The sequence below is a fragment of the Sus scrofa genome, chromosome 16, assembly GCF_000003025.6.
Source record: "Sus scrofa isolate TJ Tabasco breed Duroc chromosome 16, Sscrofa11.1, whole genome shotgun sequence".
NCBI classification, from domain to species: Eukaryota; Metazoa; Chordata; class Mammalia; order Artiodactyla; family Suidae; genus Sus; species Sus scrofa.
Genome location: NC_010458.4, coordinates 23,832,352 through 23,853,109, shown reverse-complemented (window position 1 = coordinate 23,853,109; position 20,758 = coordinate 23,832,352). Strand labels below are relative to the sequence as shown.

The 20,758-nt window shown below is 44.7% G+C and overlaps 1 long non-coding RNA gene across 3 annotated transcripts in view; it reads left to right on the top strand.

Annotated features, from left to right (window-relative positions):
• The window catches only part of LOC106506470, a 205,574-nt gene extending 189,809 nt beyond the window's left edge, over positions 1-15,765 (top strand). For 2 of the 3 annotated variants that reach the window (XR_002339807.1, XR_002339805.1), the window contains exon 5: positions 7,024-7,560. This is a non-coding gene — a long non-coding RNA (uncharacterized LOC106506470). Of the gene's footprint in view, positions 1-7,023; positions 7,561-15,095 lie in introns of those variants that run through there. The other variant, XR_002339806.1, reaches the window with a different exon arrangement.

Below are 20,758 nucleotides of genomic sequence, written 5' to 3'. Positions count from 1 at the left end.
CAGAAGTTGCACTCTCGCTGCAAGATAGTTTTCCCAGCTACGATGCAGCTGGAAATCCCTTCAACCAGATCCTTCCAGCACTACCAGGCTCCATTCTGGGCATCAGGTGCAAGTGGGCCCACAGAGGACCTTGGGAAAGGCACAGAGGAGACCAGGAAATCTGATTAAGAGATTGGAAAAATAACGTAAGAAGGAAGCTGATATAAAGGCCTTGGAATTATTTAGCTCAAGGGAGGAAGAAAGGGGAAAAAAAAGGTTGTTCTAAACTGCAACTCTATGATCAGAGAAATTGGCCAAAATAGATGATCATTTTAGCCCTAGAATATATGATTCTGTGATGCTACTGGCCTTACCCAAAACACCAGTTATTCATCCATGTGAGTGACAGGGACAACCACTCACCGGTCTCTTCTGCCTCATTTGGAAGAGGCAGGAGTGAGACCAAAGCTCCTTACTCTTAGCCATGGGTCTCAAGGGAGAGAAAACTTTATGCCACCATCCAAGCTGGGATCGTCACAGTTTCCAGATGCTCAGGAATCAATGTCCTCACGCCTGTCACCTTCTGGCCATCTCTGGGAATATATGATGGTGGAAAGAGAATCAATATGAGATCTTTAAGTTTAATTTCTGTTTAATTAATTCAACAAATAGTGAGCACCTCCTTCTGCTGGGCAGTGTTCTAGGTACTGGGGAAATAGGAATAAAGGAAAGACCCAACTCCATCTTCTCCATGTGTACGTTTCATAAGAAGACTGACACTGACAGATGAATGATACAGAGTGTGGGCGCTAATGTAAAATGTTTTGAAGGAATGAGGGCCTTGAACAGCAGAACCTGGGTCATCAGAAAGAGAAAAGCAGGAGTTCCCGTCGTGGCGCAGTGGTTAACGAATCCGACTAGGAACCATGAGGTTGCAGGTTCGATCCCTGCCCTTGCTCAGTGGGTCAAGGTTTCGGCGTTGCCGTGAGCTGTGGTGTAGGTCGCAGACGCGGCTCGGATCCTGCATTGCTGTGGCTCTGGCGTAGGCTGGCAGCTACAGTTCTGATTCGACCCCTAGCCCCGGAACCTCCATATGCCGCAAGAGCGGCCCAAGAAATGGCAAAAAGACAAAAAAAAAAAAAAAAAAAAAAAAAGAAAGAAAGAAAGAGAAAAGCAGAAGAGCCCATCCTCCAGCCCTAACCCTTGATTTGAAAGCAGCACCACAGCTGCTCCTTGGGCTGCAAGCTGCATGCTTCTTCCCTTAATTTTACCAAAGTGAGTGCGTGCTGGCTGCACAATCAAGTGACTGTCACAACTCTTCCCACCATGCAGGCTCTCCAAATTGAAGAGTAATAACTTCGCTCCAGGAGGGGCTGGGATGGGGTTCCCTGAGCACTCGCTCGGTGGGAATGGCCCAAGCCTCAAGTCAAAGGAAGTCAGTTCCTGCCTAGGGATTCTGAGTTTCCCAACTCAAAAGCAAGGCTGCAGAGACACGAGTTTTGTTTCTGAGAAACAATTGATTGGGGAATTCGAGTGTATCATTGTCTTCTCCAGTCCTTTGCCCTGATCTCATCTTCAAGCCCCTCCCCTCATTTCAGTCCTTGAGGTGTCTGAACAGTCATCAGCTAAAGGAGGGCTTGGATTGTGTGTGTGTGTGTGTGTGTGTGTGTGGTGTGTGTGTGTGCGCACGCGCCGTGTTCTTGTTTCGTTTTTAAATCATGGAAGAATTTGGGAAGGAAGAAATGGTCGGAAATAAACTTTTAAGTGTTATTTCATTACTGTGGTTATAAAATTTTCCATAAATGAGATACGCAATGACCTAGACTTGTTATGTGTGCCCCAAACAAAACAGGAGAATTTTAATTGCGATTTTACAAGATTGTTGTAGGTGCACAGATGGTGCTTCATAAATGCTTACTGAATTGAGTGGGACTAGCTAACGCATTCAGGAAACAAGTATTGTGGCAGATCAAGGGCCTCACCAAGGCTTTGCTCTGGATGCATTCCAGCAGTTGTTGTCACTAGAGGTTTAAATATATAAAGATGGTACAATAGATTCTATTTTCATGGAAGTAAACCAGACTCTAATTAATACACCAGAAGCTGAATCACTTTGTTTTTTCAGGCACCTAGAGAGGAAGTGCCATCTCCCCTCAGTTATGACACACTGCCAGTTAGTGATGTATAGTTACCTTTTTTTTTTTTTAAGGAGTAAGAAAAGAAACAGAATTGAAAGCTAAAATGGCAGAAACCTCAGAGAGAATTCATACAAGGAAGAAAGAAGCCTGGGGAAGGACCTGAATTGTCCCACATCACAGACTCTCACAGCATCAGACTTTCTCTTTTCTCCCATACCAGGAGAGAAAGCCCATCTTAACACAAGAATTCTTCCAAGTCTCCCTGGACAGGCTCCCTCTGCTCCTCTCTCCATAGGGCCTCTTTCCAGCTGTTCTACCTGCCTCCGAGTCTCCAAGCCACCAAACCTGCCCCTGCAGTCTCAGCAGAGACTTTGCCCTCTAGAAGCATCAGAGGGACACGCCTCCACTTCAGCATCGCCTTCTTTCCCTCTGGCTCTCCTGAGAAGGTGGAAGAGGAGTCTTCCTCTCGGGCAAAGCCCTCCAACTTTGTCCTACACGCCCTGCTCCCTCCCACACCTGCAGGAATTTGCCCCTTTAGTCACCCACCCTCTTTCCTGCATCTTTCACTAACATAAGAATGTGCTTAAGTCTCCCGGATCTTAAAAAAAGTAAAATAAAATCCCTTCATTGCATAAGTTACCTCTAATGAGGGACCTTCATCCCTTCAGAGCCAGGATTTTTTAAAAGGTGGTCCTCCCTGTCTCTTCGGTCTCGCTCCCCTTTTCTCTTTACCCAAAGTCTACCTCCCTCTCTCTCCCTAAAGTCTCAGATGCCTCCCTGGGTGCTGCTCTAATGGACATTTCCATCCTCTCCTTCCTTGTTCTCGCTGTGGCTTTGGATGCTCTTGTCTCTCCCTGGGTCTTTTTTTTTTTTTTTTTTTTTTTTTTTTTTTTTTTTTGTAGCTTTTTAGGGCCACACCCATGGCATATGGAAATTCCCAGGCCAGGGGTGGAATCAGAGCTGCATCAGCCAGCCTACACCACAGCCACAACAATGCCAGATGCGGCCACGACTGCAGCCTATACCACACCTCACAGCAACACCGATCCTTATCCCACTGAGCGAGGTCAGGGATTGAACCCACGTCCTCACAGATACTAGTCAGGGTTGTTACCGCTGAGCCAAGATGGAAACTCCTCTCCCTGTGTCTTGAGACACTCTTCTTCGAATCCACAGAACTGCTCTCTCCCGGGTTTCCTCTTAATTCTTTGGCCACTCCTTTGCAGTTTTCCTCTTGGCTCTGTTCTCCCTGGTAAATGCGGGAGTTCCCTGGGGATCTGTTCTGATCCATTCTTATCCTTCTTCCTTGCTGTTCCCAGAGTGACTTTTTTAAGCACATATAATCATGTTCCTCCCTTTAATGTCTTTTAGAAGCTCTCAGCCACCTTCAGAATAAACCCTAGCTCCAAGATAGGGCTCACCAAATCTGTCCTGATCAGACTTGTGGTCTTCAGCTTCATCTCTTACCAGCTCCCCCCTAGTTTTTTAAACTCCAGCCAAAGTTAGCAGTTGACTGCACAAATCATGTTCGTTCTGGTTTCTGAGTCTTGGAAAATATGGCTTCCTTTCCTTAGAGCACATTTTCTTCCCTCTCTTTACCTAACAAATTGTAAGATTTTTCTCCCAAAGCTCATTGCCCATTTCTAGCATAGGGTTTATCAATTTATATCATAGTTGTCTATTTTCCCTTTAGAGTTTGTGGATCTTAAAATAGGGATTCTTTTATTTATTTATTCTTCTAAGCTCCTTGTGCTCCTTGCCTAGCATGGCACCTGCATGAGCTATACATTCGTTGAATGGATGCGTAAGTAAATGAAGGCTCTCAGTCCCTTTGATTCCAAGCCCAGCGTGTAAACGCAGTTCAGATAACAGACTTTTCCATCAGACCTGCGTATAATGCTTCTAAACCGATTGTACACATCTCCACAAAGTAAAAGATATTGATTTTATACCTACGAAATAAATGCAGTTCCAGTTGGAAGGAAGGTGTTTGTTCTGGTCTTCCTGGTAGTCATGGAAATGAATTACAGCCTTGGGTAAAAGGGCATCCCTCAGTCAAGGGGATGTGGTGTGATCGGGTGGGTAGAGAGGGTGTCTTGGAGGCAGCATTCCATTTATAGCTGGCGTTGACTCCTCTGGGCAGAAAAGTCTACTGACCCTTCCTCTCCTCTATCCCATGCCATCCCTGATATAAATCTAGCAAAGGGATTTGCTATTCTCTTTTCAAATTGGGTTCGTTTCTAGGTTAGCAAAGTGTTTGCTGATCGAGGGAGGCCAGAGAGAGCTCTGCCAAAGGTTTATTCCCATGCAAGTTTCCAGTGTGTTTAGTTCTCATGCGCTCATTATGGGTTTGTGCTGTTTCTCTCACATGATACCCATGTCTTTGAGAGGAGGAACCATGTATTTTTCTTTCGTGGCAGTATCCCTCAAGCCAAGTTTAGCTGTTTACCTTAGAGCACTGGCTAACTGGCCTGGATAATTGTATATGGGTATAATCACTGATTGTCAACTTAGATACTTTGTCTTGAATAAAAGTGTAAAATAGTCAAAAACCCACCATTTAGTACTCAGATCTCCAGGATGATGATATATAGGCTTTTCTACAGAATCCTGGAAAATATGAGAAGACCCCAATCAGAATGGATGCAATTTTTAGCACGTTCTCTGAGCACAAAGACATGATTTTCCAACGTATTTCTAGAACAATAAATAATGTATTTTAATCTTTGGCATAATCTGCAGCAAGAGAAGATTATTGCAATGATAGATTGCTTTCTGGAAATATAGTTATTAAACAGTGCAGCAGAGAGGGAAGTGCTGATCCTCGAGTAGGATGGATTCCAAGCGCTTTCAAGTTCTGGATATTTATAGCCCCTTAGTCCTCCACCCCACTCCACCCCCTTAGACACTGAGTTAAATATTAAAATGACATGAGCATTTGATAGAAGGAGCTTTGGCTCAAGTCTTCTAGATCTGTGAAACCTCATTGTAGTAACTTGTCTCCAAGATAACCCCAATGGTCTTCGCCTTCTGGTATTCATGCCTTTGTATAGTCACTTTCTGCAGTCACTAGGGACAATGTGCATTGCCAAAAGGATTTGTAGAAGTGACAATATGTCACTTTCTAGTTTGGGTCATCAAAGACAGCTTCTGCCTTGCTTTCTCTTGGATCATTTTCCCAAGGATCAATCAGCGGCTCATGGAAAGGTTCATGTGGCCAGGGATTGAGGCTTCTTGCCCACAGCCACCACCAATGCACTAGCAATATTAGTGACCCATCCTGAAAGTGGATTCTCCAGCCCCAGTCAAGCTTTCATATGACCGCAGCCTCAGCCAACATCTTTACACCTTTTCAAGAGACCCTGATCCAGGACCAAACCATTAAACTGCTCCTAAATTCCTGATCCACAGAATTTTGTGATAATAAAGGTTTATCATTGTTTTCAGCCACTAAGTTTTGGATAATTTCTTATCCAGAAATAGATAAAACTTGAACCTGAATTAGACAAATAGATGGTCTAACACTGTAGTGGCTACTATGATTCACTGACTAGATTGCTCCTTCAGGACTGACATAACCATCTCCCAGCTTCTGGAAATACTGTCTTAACAACACATAGTTATACCCCTCACTAGAAATTGCCCTCAGCTGAAGATATGTCTCATCCAAGACTATGACTCCCTCAGTGGGACAGCCTATAGCCAATGACTTACTGGTATGAGGATAAAAATTACTGCCTCCCTTGCTTAAATTTGCCCATCTCCCCAGTGCTGCATGCTCATGTCTTTAAAGATAAATCTCCTGAGTGCATCCCAAAATAAATCTTCTGCAGTCAATCTCAGCGTCTGGTTTCCAGAGCACCCCACCTAAAACAGTTGGTATCTAGAATGGTCCTTGGAAGCAGAGCATGTGGCAGATGGCCTGGTTGGTATGGAAAGACTGAGGACTAAGATGTCTGTGGAGAAGGCCCTTGGATGGGCCTGTGGTAGTGGGCACTACCAGATAGCATATATTGCAGAAGAGGCACTAAATAACCAAGTGACTCAGGTAATAGTCTGTTCTCTTCAACCTAGTGCCCATACAGTGGATTTGTGAATAGAGCTACCATGATGGCAGAGATAAAGGCTTAAGCATGGGCCCAACAACATGCTTCCAAAATCTGTTTTAGCTAATGATGCTGTTGAATGTCCATCCAACCTGTGGGTAGCAGAGTAATGGTGGGTCTCCAAAATGGCAACCTCCCTTGAGTAGACCAATCAGTAGTTTGGTATCGAGTCAATTCTTTTGAATCTTTTCCACTCTAAAAGGAGGAGCAGTTTATCTTGACTAGAATGGACACACATTCCAAGTATAGGTTTGCCTTTCTTGCCTGCAGGGCCCTGGATGGATGGTTTTGGTGCTACCATGCCAGGATTTAGTGGTTTATAAACAGGCATAGCAGCCACAGCTTGGGAAGGACTGGTAGCTCAGCAAAGAGAGTCTAAAATCCCCACCAGGTAATCTCCCTGGACAAGTATACATGATGGCTGAGGGTGAGAGACACCTAGGGTGCGTGGTAGAGGATAAGGACCACAAGTGTCAATTATGAACATTTAAGTTCAACTGCAACTGTCGGGCTATTATGCATCCCATTGGTGCTTCTAAGCTTTCACAAGAAATAAGACCATCCAGAACCCTGGAGACGCTATTTCCAGATAAGACAAAATGACTCTTAGATCCCAGCGGATCTGAGCGAACCAGAGAGGATGCTGAGGGGCTCTGTTAAGGTCCTGTCTTCTGGAATGGTGTACTCATGCCCCAGGTGTTAGGACTGTTAGCTGCTGACGGGTCAGAGCTTCATGTCTCACCAAGGAATTGTCTTTGGCTACAGAGAACCACTTCAGCTAAGGTTATCTTCTCTCCCAGGGACAGCTAGCAACCAATGATGGGCCAATGTAAGGATGCAAAGTAGTCCCGACATCTCTCAAGGACCGTCCCAGCTCCAGAGCTTCCAAGGGAATGGCTGAAGCTTCTGCTGCAGCTGCATCATAGCCCAACTACTGCCTCCCCCACTCCTGCCTTCCCCAGGTCCTTATAGGTGCATCTCCCAAGACACTTCCCCAATAAACTTGCTGCATGCAACTCTGTCTCAGGATCTGTCTCCAGGGAACCAAACCTAAGAAAATCTTCCATATAAGGATTTCAGTCTTCAGTCAACACAGTGAAAAAATGAAACCAGAGGTAAGTCCCTGCTCTTCATGTTAACCCCAGAGACAAGACAACTAAAAATGACAAGCTCTGAGGTAGGAAGATGGGGGAAAGTTTGAATAAAGAAGATATTGCAGGAGTTCCTCTTGTGGCTCAGGGTGTTAAGAACCAGCACTGCCTCTGTAAGGATGTAGGTTCGATCCTTGGCCTGGCTTAGTGGGTTAAGGATCTGGCGTTGCCCCAAGCCGGTTTAGCTCACAGGTGCAGCTCTGATCCAGTGTTGGCCAGCAGCTGCAGCTCCAATTCAATCCGTAGCCCAGGAATTTCCATACACCTCAAGTGCCAGCTGTAAAAAAAAAAAAAAAAAAAAAAATTACAGAAAGCCCTGTTGGACCTAAAATCTTGTGTACAAGTTAGATTAGTAGTTTTCTAGAAGAAGGTGTTATTTGGAGTTCCCGTCGTGGCTCAGTGGTTAACGAATCCGACTAGGAACCATGAGGTTGCAGGTTCAATCCCTGGCCTTGCTCAGTGGGTTAAGGATCCGGTGTTGCCGTGAGCTGTGGTGTAGGTCACAGACGAGGCTTGGATCCCGAGTTGCTGTGGCTCTGGTGTAGGCCAGCGGCTACAGCTCCAATTAGACCCCTAGCCTGGGAACCTCCTTATACCGCTGGAGCGGCCTTAGAAAAGGCAAAAAGACAACAACAAAAAAAAAAAGAAGAAGAAGAAGAAGGTGGTCTTTAAGGCATGGGACATAAGACAAATGTTTTAATGGGGGCAAGAAGGAGGAAAATGCCAGTGTCAGTGAGAGTGAGGCTGATTGACTTTGATGCTGACCACAAGGAGAAAGTAACTGAGATGTCCTGAAATCACTAAGAGGCTGAAAGCATGGAGTCTCCTTCCTTCCTGGTTAGGCACTGAGAAGAGTAAGGCAGTGGGGGGAGAAGTACTTTACATGCCTTGGCTTTCTAGAGGGAGATGAACAACATGGAAAAACATTCTAGTAAGGCTCTTGCTGCAAATCTTAGTGCTATGATTGCCATACAATGTTTCATTTGTTGTGATTACTCTAGTTAATTATTTATCATTGTACATTTCATAATATATTACTAAACAACTTGTAGCCTCTTTAAAAAAAAGAAATGGTTCCATGGGAATTGGATGTTTTGCTAGAGAGAGAGAGAAAAAGAAATTCGTAGGAGTTGGTCGCTTGTAGGTAGCTGCACAATGCAGCTGCAGCAGGAGAGGGTGAGGATAAGGTTATCCAGCTTTTATGCTTCCCGAGATCAGTACAATTCTTTTGTGTATTCTGACTCCTCCCACCTCGCCAAGGTTCTTGTCTTCTGTTTGCCTAATGCACTCTTCTCCACCCTGCTCTCTGCCCCCTGGGGGGCAGGGGGGGAGGGTGGGGGGGAAGCTGACCAGCAGGAATTACACATGAGGCTCATTCCTTCCAGCTGCTGGGTGGAGTCAGCCAGAGGTAAGCTGTGCGTGGGCAGGAAATTTGAAGCCACCAGAGCCTGAAGCCCGGGTCACGGCTGTGCCTTCTCGCTTCTGGTGAGGCGGCCAAGGCTGGGTGCATCCCTCAGTGTGTGGGGGGGGTCACAGCTCCTGTCCGACAGCCCCCTCTGCATAGCTCTGTGACTCCACATCCTAGTAACAGCGCCCTCTCCTGGCCCCATTTGGCTTAGGGGTGCTAACCATCCCCACTGTTCCTTGCTCTGGGGGATCACATTATCCCTTGCAGGATCCCTACACTCTGCTCAGATCTTGGTAGTCAATAATTCCTCCATCAAGCCTTTGTGTTATTCAGCTCAAGTGGTGTGCCACTGTTTACTGCCAGTGCCCTGAGAGAATGATTTTCACTTTATCGCTTTCCTGGTTAGGAGACTCAATTCTCAACCTGGTTTTTATAGAAACAAGCTAAGCATCCATGTGCAAATTGTTTCATTGATGTGGATGAGGAAACACCTGGGAGCTGGTGTGCAAAGGTTTAAAACATAACTCTGAATTGAAACTCTTCTGCTTCATTTCAGTGCATATGATGTTATTTTCTTGAAAGTGACAAGGCAGGAGAAGGATTAACATACTAAGCTCCCCATGAAGACAGGGTGGTGAACACTAAGATTTGGCATAAGAATGGCAGCAGGTAATAGCAGGCCCAGGCCAATGAGAGATTGAAACCAGTGGCTTTGGCAGAGCAAAGGCAGGAAAGAGATTTTAAGTTAACTCAGGTGCCTGGGAAGCCATGGACCGACAGATGGAGCAGTGAACAGCCATTCATATCTCTCTAGCAATGGCCTCCGTGGACTAAGCACCTGCCATGGCCCAGGCATGAAGCTTTGTGTGCCTTGGCTCATTTCGGCATCACAGGACAGAGAAAGCTGGTGTGGGGAAAGAGGCTAAGTCACTTGCCCAAGGACCCAGAGCTCAGAAATGGCAAAGCCAGGATTCCAAGCCTGGGATTTTTTTTTTTTTTCTTTTTCTTTTTTGAAGGCTGCACCTGCTGCATATGGAAATTCCTGGGCCAGGGTCAAATTGGAACTGCAGCTGAGGCCTACACCACAGCCACGGAAACACCAGATCCTTAGCCCACTGAGCGGGGACAGGGGTGGAACCTACATCCTCATGGATACTAATTGGGTTCTTAAACCTGCTGAGCCACAAGGGGAACTCCCCTAACCCAAGACTTAATCACCCTCTCCTAGGAGAGATTTAGCCTGGACTTAAGGATGCACATCCAGTGGGCATGGACCCTGGGAAGATTCAGCATGACCTCCTCTTATCTCTCAGAGATCACTGAAGCTGACTGACGTTCATGCTTAGTCCAATACCAACCGTCTGGGTATAACCCAGAATTGCTCAGAACTGGACGAGGCCCCCAACAGACTGGCCGGTCCTGGATCAGGGAGCCCACTTCCTTCACTGCCCCCCCGGCACCATGCCCATCCTGCCCAGGTGTGCATCCTCACTTCCACGTGGTCAGGGCACAGTGTCACAAGCTCTGGGAGGCAGAGACGTGGGACATAAAAAGTTATTTGTCTCCGTGGATTCTCCTCTGTGTGTGGGATTGCACTGGGAGGGAAGGCATTCCTCAAGCAGTAAACAACCCAGGCCAATTTGCACCCCGGCCACTGAGCCGTAATCTTTTCATTATGCTTTGCATATTTATAACCAAGAGTTCTTTTGCTCTGGTACAAACAAGACTGCAATCAGCCTGCCAAAGGATTCTCTTTAAACATTGGTCTTTACAGAAGAAAAAACAAAATGAGCATCACACCGAAGGCCCTTTGAATAAGTGAATTCCCGCTTCTTCTCTTCCGCTGGAGGACAGTGTGCAAAACTTGGTTCTAAGGAGAGAGGGCTTGTTTCTTTCAAACCACCCTCCCCAGATGGTCCTCAGTTTGGCGACAGCAGCCTCCCAGCTCCTTTGAAATGCTCTGCCTAGCGGGTGCCAGCCTCCTTGAGCTGCTCCCGAAGATGCCAGTTTCAGCTGTCACGTTTTATCTGCATGTCCTGAGGGCCTCCTGTGCTTTTTCTGATTCTCTTAAGTGAATAAAAATAACTTAGGAGCATGGAGAATATGACCCTATCCCAGTGTGCAAGCTTCTGCTACAGATATGTCCATGTCCGGGCCTCTTTGTTTTAAAGAAAGGATGGAACAGAAAGGGGGAACTTCCCATCCATTTCCCAGATCTTTGGGGCCGATGTAAGGCAGTGATTTAGGATGGAAGAAGTTTAGTTATGCAGAGGCCAGACACCTGTACCATGGCAGACACAAGCCCTACCTCTGTTCCACTGTGAAAAGAAGCAATTGGGGAAAAACAACTCCAATGAATGCAGGCAGATTCCTTACTCAGCTTGGTAATGAAGATCTCAGGGTCTCTGCAGCACAAGCTGATATGACCAGAGCTCAGAAATAATGGGAACCGTGTCTCCGATGGAAAAGGCATCTGGGATTTTGAACTGGACTGGAAAATCTTGAGCTCCAGGGATCTTTCTTAGGGTCAAAGAAGGCTCCTCCCATGTTGTGGAGAGGGCCTTGAGCATCCTCATGTTACACTCTAGACCCTAAAGGAAACCCCTGCTGAGCCTGCCCTGGCACTCACCACAGGGCTGCCACGGTGCCAAGCCCAGCCATGAACGTTAGGTTTCTTTCTCTGGTTCTTTTAGAGGCAGTTTCAGGGGGGAAGCAGAGTCAAAGAGTGCATTTCTGCTGCTATTCTGGCTCCTTTGCCCAGCCAGCCCTCAGTCGCCAGCATTGCTCAAACCATCGTTTAGCTGTGAATACCCGAGATTTTCTTCCTGTGCTGACCACAGTCGCCCTGGTGGTCATGCCACTTTCTGGCAGAGCCAGGCAGAGGGCCAGCCACCTCAGAGCCTCTGAGAGGAGGAGAGAGGAAGGATGCCTTCCCTTCTCATCCCAAAGGGGCTGTGGGTCCCAACCGCCTGGACACTCAGGGTAGCATCAAGCCGAACAAATTACAGGGACGAATGTAGGGATGGGGTCAGGAAAAGGGGAAGGGGTCTGTGCCTTGATCTGGGCCCGCGTTTTCAAAGGCTTCTGTTTTGTGAAGGTGTTGTAGCCCAAACCTGGCTTTCTCTTTGCGAATGAACCCACTTGTGGAAAACTCTGGAAAAAATAAAATAAAATAAATAGAAGAAAAGGAAGAAAGAGAAACAGAGAGAGGCAGAGCAAATGAGTGCTTTCCATGCTAGCTATCAAATGACCCTACAATTTCAGAGCTTTCGTCTCCCCCAAGGATTCTTTTGCAGTTTTTAGCAACATTTTGGTCCCCCCACATTGTCTCTTCAGAATGCCAGGACAGCCGTCATGGAACTCTTTGGTCTTCTCAGGGGCCTGAGGTGGAGAGAAATAATTTCAATTTCAGCCCCTGGGTAATAATTCATAGGAGTCTTTGCTTTTGTTTGGAAGCTAAGAATTCCATATGCAAAACATTAGAAAGGATTTTAGGTCCATTTATCAGTAAGGGTGGTGGAGACAGATAAAGAAAAGAGGGAAATCAAAGTTGGCCAAAGAAATATGTGAGGCAAGTGTTCCTGCGGTGGCTCAGCCGATTAAGAACCCTACCGGTATCCACGAGATGCAGGTTCAACCCCTGGCCTCACTCAGTGAGTTAAGGATCTGGTGTTGCCATGAGCTGTGGTGTAGGTTGCAGACTTGGCTCAGATCCCACGTTGCTGTGGCTGTGGCATAGGCTGGCACCTGCAGCTCAGATTTGATGCTTAGCCTGAGAACTTGTATGTGCTGCAGGTGCAGCCCTAAAATGAAAAAAAGAATAGTGTGAGGTGAGGCTCAAGAAAGGAGGGAAACTGAGGAGAGGATAGAGTGGAATATAGTGTAGGGGTGAGGATTTTGTGGGTAGCATGTACTTACCAGCATCTCTTGCCTTTGCCTCTCCCTCCCCATCCCTCCCAGCACATCAGAACTTTCCACCATCTTTCCTCCATTCCTTCGTTTACTGAAATCTTACCCACCCTTCAGAGTCTAGCTTAACCTCTGTCTTCTTCACATAGACCTTTTCTGCATCCGCAGCCTGCATTGATTCCCTTTTCTGGAAACTCTTCTTCCACTTAGGAGTCAATGTCATCCATTAAGCGCTTAGTCAGCAAATTATGTTTCTTTCAAATGTGTGTTTTGTTGGCCTCAATAAATGATAAGATTCTCAAGGACCAGGGTCCTGTCTTCCAGTGGGGTCAGACATAGAAGGATAGAGTGGAGCCACTTTGCAAACACTGGTTTGATGGATGAATGGTTCAGGACCCTGTTTCTCTGGGAACCTTATCACGCCAATGTCTGGACAAGTTTTCCATTTCTTGGCCATTTCCTTGGCCACATAGCCTGCCTCAGTACTTCTTAATGGCTTTTAGGTGTCCCCTTTCCAGCCCAGCGGGTGAGCGTGGGTTATTTCCTTGCAAAATGTTGGAGAAGAAGGGTGGTACTATTCTTAAATGACAGTGAAGAATGATGGGCCTGCTTTTTGTACTTTATGCATAAATATTTGTTAAGCTGTGATAAAAGGCAAGACTTGGAAATGGCTGCTACACACTCAGTGGGGAAAGGAGGGCAGGTTGCTGGACGGTGAGCCTTTCAGCTAATACACAAGTGTCCGCTGCCATTTCAGGAAAAGCTGACTTTAGTTAATCAGTTGGGGGGGGAGCATGAGGGGTGTGACTCATGTTCTGGCTCAGAGCTCTCTTGTCCTCTTTTCAGCACTTTGACTTTCTAAGATTTCTTCCCCAGGGGGCGTGGAGGTAGGGAAGAAAGATAAGGGAAAGAAGACCATTCACAAAAGCCATGGCAGTCAGTGGTCCCACAGCCCTGCCGGGAGACCTGATGCAGAGAAGGCTGAAGGTTGCTGCTCACAAGACTCTGGGGTTGAGGATCATCTCAAGATTTAAGAGATACGTGCCAGCATGTCCATAGTGCCCTGGAAATACACAAAATGGTAGTCTGAAGGCAAAGTGGACCATGTACAGCATTTGAAATATGCCACAAAGAGTTTTGCCTTCTTTTAGTTTTATTCCAAGATATAACCAAAATGCTATCATTTGATGAGTGTTAAGTGCCAGACTCTTTATGTACAGGGTGATCTCATGCGCAAAACAACTCTTCAGAGCAAAAATAACTGCCCCATTTATACAGACCAGGAAACTGAGGCTCAGAGGAGTTAAGTCAAGCTCATCTGTTCAACAAATATTGATTGTGAGTCTTTCATGTGCCAGGGCATAGAATCAGAAAGGAGCAGGACTAGGATCCAAGGGCAGGTGTGTCTGGATCCCAAGCCTCTGTTCTTTCCGTGGAACTGTTTCTTCCCTGGGGAAGGAATGGCTCCAGAAGGCCTTCCCTTTCATCTTCATTGTAAAAATATTCCCGGAGTTCCCGTCGTGGCGCAGTGGTTAACGAATCCGACTAGGAACCATGAGGTTGCGGGTTCGGTCCCTGGCCTTGTTCAATGGTTTAAAGGATCCGGCGTTGCCATGAACTGTGTTGTAGGTTGCAGACGCGGCTCGGATCCAGCGTTGCTGTGGCTCTGGCATAGGCTGGTGGCTACAGCTCCGATTGGACCCCTAGCCTGGGAACCTCCATATGCTGCAGGAGCGGCCCAAGAAATGGCAAAAAGACAAAAAATAAATAAATAAATAAATAAATATATTCCCTTTGGAGTTCCATCGTTGCACAGTGGTTAACGAATCCGACTAGGAACCATGAGGTTGCGGGTTCGATCCCTGGCCTTGCTCAGTGGGTTAAGGATCCGATGTGCCGTGAGCTATGGTGTGGGTCGCAGACACGGCTCGGACCCCACGTGGCTGTAGCTGTGGTGTAGGTGGCAGCTACAGCTCCGATTTGACTCCTAGCCTGGGAACCTCCATATGCGGCGGGAGTGGCTCAAGAAAAACGCAAAAAGACAAAAAAAAAAAAAAAAAAAAAAAAAAAAAAAAAAAAATCCCTTTGCATCTGGAAGCTCCTTGAGGACAAAGTGAGGAACACTCACTATGTTCACTAAATGGCAGTGATGATATCGGAAGATACTTGATTTGGTTGTTGTTGTTTTTAAAGGAGAGATAGAGGGAGATCATTTTAGGACTTAATTTTGTGCTTTAGGAGCATATGGGAAAGAATAGGAGAGCCAGTAGTTCCTAAAAGCAATATTTTGGCTGTGGGAGCCTGTGCAACCTGATTAAGTAAATGAACTGAAGGAATCAGGGGTGGTTTTGTTAAAGGCACTTAGTCTGCCACTTAAATTTAAGTTCCATTCCTTATCCTCCAGGCTCTTCCCCAGAGAATCATGTGGTTGGCCACCCCACATACCCTGGAGTCAACCTGGACACCCCTCACTCAGTCTTACGGAGGACATTGACCTCGTCAACGTGCCCGCTTCTTCCATCCACATTGCCGTGCCCGGTTCACGCCACCATTCTCTCCTGCCTACATTTCTTCAACTAAGTGATCTCCATAACTCTGGACTTATTTCCATCAAATCCATTCCCCACACAGCAGCCAGGGTAAATTTTCTGATATGTAAATATAGAATCTGTTTATTTGATCCTGTTTCTTCCGATTGCTTTTTGGACAAACCCAAACATTTTAGCAGGGCAAATAAGCTCCATCATAATCTAGCCCAGCCTGTTCAATATGACGTGAGCCACTTATATAATTTTAAATGTTCTAGTAGCTATATTTAAAAAGTAAAAAGAAACAAGGGAAAATAATTTTAATGTATTTTATTTAACCCAATATATCCAAACATTATCATTTTAATATGCAATCATTATTTTGAAAATATCAATATTTTTGCCATCTTTTTTCTTATACCTTATCTTCAAAATCTGGACATCAAATTTTTATCAGAAATACTTTATTTGTGTTTAGAGTTCATAAAATTTACCCTTTAAAGGGTACATTCATATACCTGAATTTTTTTTTTTTTTTTCTTTTTAGGGCCACACCCATGGCATATGGAGGTTCCCAGGCCTGGAGTCTAATTAGAGCTACAGCTGCTGGCCTACACCACAGCCACGGCAATGCCAGATCCAAGCTGCATCTGCAACCTACACCACAGCTCATGGCAACACCAGATCCTTAACCACTGAGTAAGGCCAGGGATCAAACCCGCAACCTCATGGTTCCTAGTCGGATTTGTTTCTGCTGCACCATGACGGGAACTCCCAAATTGTTTTAAAAATATTTTAAATTATTCTAGTAACTGAATCAAATATTAGCTTAAATTAAATTAATTTAAAAAATTTCCAGAATATACAAACAATTAATACAGCTCAATATCAAAAACAAACAACCCAATCAAAACTTAGGAAGAAGACCTAAATAGACATTTCTCCAAGAAGACATACAGATGGCCAACAGGCATTTGAAAACATGCTCAACATCACTAATTATTAGAGAAATGCAAATAAAAACCACAGTGAGGTACCACTTCACACCAATCAGAACTGCCATCATCAAAAATTTACAAATAATAAATCCTAGAGAGGGTGTGGAGAAAAGGGAAGCTTCCTACACTGTTGGTGGGAATGTAAATTGGCACTTCAACTATAGAGAATAGTACAGAGGTTCCTTACAATACTAACAATAGAGTTGCCATATGATCCAGCAATCCCGCTTAGGGCATATTTCTGGAAAAGGTGAAATTCTAGTTTAAAGAGATATATGCACCTCAGTGTTCATAGCAGCACTATTTCCAATAGCCAAGACATGGAAGCAACCAAAATGCCCATTGACAGATGAATGGATAAAGAAGATGTGATACATATATAGATGGAATACTACTCAGCCATAAAAAGGAATGATATAATGCCATGTGCAGCAACATGGATAGACCTAGAGATTATCATACAGAGAGAAGTAATTTAGAGAAAGACATATTATATGATGTCACTTTTATGTGAAATCTTAAAAAATGGCACAAATGAACTTCTTTACAAAACAGAAATAGAGTCACAGACATGGAAAACAAACTTATGGTTACTAAAGGGGAAAGGGGGAGTTCCCGTCGTGGCGCAGTGGTTAACGAATCCGACTAGGAACCATGAGGTTGCGGGTTCAGTCCCTGCCCTTGCTCAGTGGGTTAACGATCCGGCGTTGCCGTGAGCTGCGGTGTAGGTTGCAGACGTGGCTCGGATCCCGCGTTGCTGTGGCTCTGGTGTAGGCTGGTGGCTACAGCTCCGATCGACCCCTAGCCTGGGAACCTCCATATGCCGCGGGAGCGGCCCAAAGAAATAGCAAAAAAAAAAGGGGGGGGGGGGGAGGGGTTAATTAGGAGTTTGGGATTAACAGATACACACTACTATGTATAAAATAGATAACCAACAAGGACTTACTGTATAGCACAAGGAACTAGATTCAGTATCTTGTAATGCAAAAGAATCTGAAAAAGTGTATTCTTTCTATATAACTGAATCACTTTGCTGTACGCTTGAAACTAACACAAATATTGTAAATCAACCATACTTCAGTTAAAAAAACACGAAATTTGATATTCAGTTATTCTGTCACATCAGGCCCACTTGAACCACTTAGTGGTTCTGTGTGGCTTCCATATTGAACTGCACTGATCCAACCCCAGGTTAATCTCTCCACAAGACCTTGAGGACAGTATGCTAAGAGAGAGAAGTCAGACGCAGAAAGACAAATACTATATATCATTTACATGCGAAATATCAAAAGATCAAACTTATAAAAACAGGGTAAAATAGTGGTTACCGGGGGCTGAGGGTGAGGAAATAGAGATGTTTAAGGGTACAAACTTCTAAGGAACAGACAAGTTCTGGAGATCTAATGCAGCGTGTAGTAAATATAGACAACGAGATTGCCTTAGAGTCATCAAACTTGCTAAAAGACTAGATTTTTAACAATTCCCACCACACAAAATAAAGGATAATTTCGCCATGAGATGGGGTGCTGAGTGTTGCTACAACAGCTGTCATGTTACAGGCATATCTCATTTTATTATGCTTCGTTTTACTGTGCTTGAAGCTTTTGCTTTTTTGTATATAGTTGAAGATTTGTGGTAACCTCACATCAAGCAAGTCTATCAGCATGACTTTTCAAACAACATCTGTTCACTTATTTCTCTGTCACATTTTGGTAATTCTGACAATATTTCAATTGTAATTCTATTTCTTTTAGTATTTCATTATTATCATATTTGTTATGGTAGTCTGTGATCGGTGGTCTTTGATGTCACTATTGTAATTTCTTGCGGAGGGGGGCGCAAACTCTGCCCAAATAGGATGGTGAACTTAAACAATAAACGTTGTGTGTTCCGACTCCTCCACAAACCAGCCATTCTCCCATCTCTTTCACCCTCAATTTCCTGAGATATGATATTGAAAGTAAGCCAGTCAGTAACCCTACAATGGCTCTAAGTGTTCAAATGAAGCAAAGGGTCACACAGCTCTCACTTTAAACCAAAAGCAAGAAATGATTAGGCTTAGTGAGGAAGGCACCTCAAAAGCCGAGATAAGCCAAAAGCTAGACCTTTTGGGCCAAACAGGTAGCCAAGTTCTGAAGGCAAAGGCAAAGTTCTTGAAGGAAATTAAAAGTGCTACTCCAGTGAACACCCAAATGAGAAAGTGAAACAGCCTTATTGCTGATACAGAGAAAGTTTCAGTGGTCGGGAGAGAGGATCAAACCAGCCACAACATAGCCTCGAGCCAAAACCTAATCTCGAGAAAGGCCTTAACTCTCTTCAGTTCTGTGAAGGTTGAGAGAGGTGAGGAAGCTGCAGAAGAAAAGTTTGAAGCTAGCAGAGGCTGGTTCATGAAGTTGAAGGAAAAAACCGTCTCCATAACTTCAAAGTGCAAGGTGAAGCTGTGCTGATGTAGAAGCTGCAGCAGGTTATCCAGAAGCTCTAGCTAAGATCATTTATGAAGTTGGTTATAGTAAACAACAGATATTCAATGTAGATTTTTTTAAAAGCTTTCTATTGGGGAAGAAGTCCTCTAGGACTTAAATAGCTGGAGAGGAGACATCAAGGCCTGGCTTCAAAGGTTCAAAGGACTGGCTGACTCTCTTGTTAGGGGTTAATGCAGCCAGTGACTTGAAGGTGATGCCAGTACTTTTTTACCGTTCTGAAAATCCTAGGGCCCTTAAGAAGTATCCTAAATGTACCCTGCCTGTGTTCTATAAACAGAACCACAAAGCCTGGATGACAGCACATTTGTTTTCAACATGGTTTACCGAATATTTTAAGCCCATTGTTGAGACCTACTACCCAGGGAAAAAAAAAATTCCTTTCAAAATATTACTGCTTATTGACAATGCACCTGGTGACCCAGGAGCTCTGCTGGAGATGGACAAGGAGGTTCATGTTGTTTTCATGCCCGCTAACACAGCATACATTCTGCAGCCCATGGATCAAGGATTAATTTTGATTTTCAAATTTTTTTTTAAAAAGAAATACAGTTCATGAGGCTATAGCTGCCATAGAGAGTGATTCCTCTAATGGATCCGAGTAAAGGAAATTGAAAACCTTCTGGAAGGAGTCACCATTCTAGATGCCATCATGAACCTTCATGAGTCATACAAATACAAATAAGGGAGACAAGACATCAAAATATCAACAGTCACAGGAGTTTGGGAGAAGTTGGTTCCACCCCTCACAGATGACTTTGAGGAGTTCAAGACTTCAGTGGAGGAAGTGACTACAGACGTGGTGGAAGCAACAAAAGAACAGGAATTGGAAGTGAACCCTGAAGATGTGGCTGCATTGCCACCATCTCACGAGGAAACTCTAATGGATGAAGAATTGCTTCATTGGGTGAACAAAGCAAGTGGGTTTTTGAGATGGAATCTTCTCCCGATGAAGATGCTGTGAAAATTGTTGCAGATGGCAACAGAGGATTTAGAATATTACACAAGCCTGGTGGATAAAGCAGAGTTTCAGAGGATTGGCTTTAATTTGAAAGAAGTTCTACTGTAGGTAAAATGCTTTCAAGCAGCCCTTGCTACCAAGAAATCGTTTGTCAAATGAAGAGTCAATCAATGCAGGAGTTCCCATCATGGCTCGGTGGTTAACGAATCCGACTAGGAACCATGAGGTTTCGGGTTCCATCCCTGCCCTTGCTCAGCGGGTTAACGATCCGGTGCTGCCGTGAGCTGTGGTGTAGGTCGCAGACGCAGCTCAGATCCCACATTGCTGTGGCTCTGGCGTAGGCTTGTGGCTACAGCTCCGATTAGACCCCTAGCTTGGGAACCTCCATATACTGTGGGTGCAGCCCTAGAAAAGACCAAAAAAAAAAAAAGAGAGAGTCAATCAATGCAGTAAACTTCATTTTTGTCTTATTTTAAGAAATCACCACAGCCACGCCAACCTTCAGCAACCACTGCCCTGATCAATCAGCAGCCATCAACATTGAGGCATGATCCTCCCACCAGCAAAAAAAAAAAAATGACAGCTCATTGAAGGCTCAGATGATGGTTAGCATTTTTTAGCAACAAAGTATTTTTTAATTAACGTATGTAGTTTTGTTTTTAGACATAATTCCATTGCAAACTTTTTGTGTAAAGATAACTTTGAAATGCACTGGGAAACCACAAAATTCTTGTGACTCATTTTATCTCCTTGGTCTGGAACCAGCTCAGCAATATCTCTGAGGTCTGCTTGTACAGTATATAAATGTATCAGTCAACACGCTGTACACTTTAAATTTACACAATGTTATATATCAACATACTTCAATTAATTAAAAAAAGAAAAATAGTGGCTAACACTGGTGCATATCAGGTACTGGTCTAAGTGTTTTCATGTATGAACTTACTGTAATTGAGTTGTCACGGACAACTTTGTGACACAGATACCGTTACATCTCCATCTCACAGGAGGCAAAATTGATGGGCAGAGATGCGGTGTGATGTTCCCAAGTTTACACGGCTATAAAGTAGTAGATTTGAGGTTTGAACCAGAGAGTCATG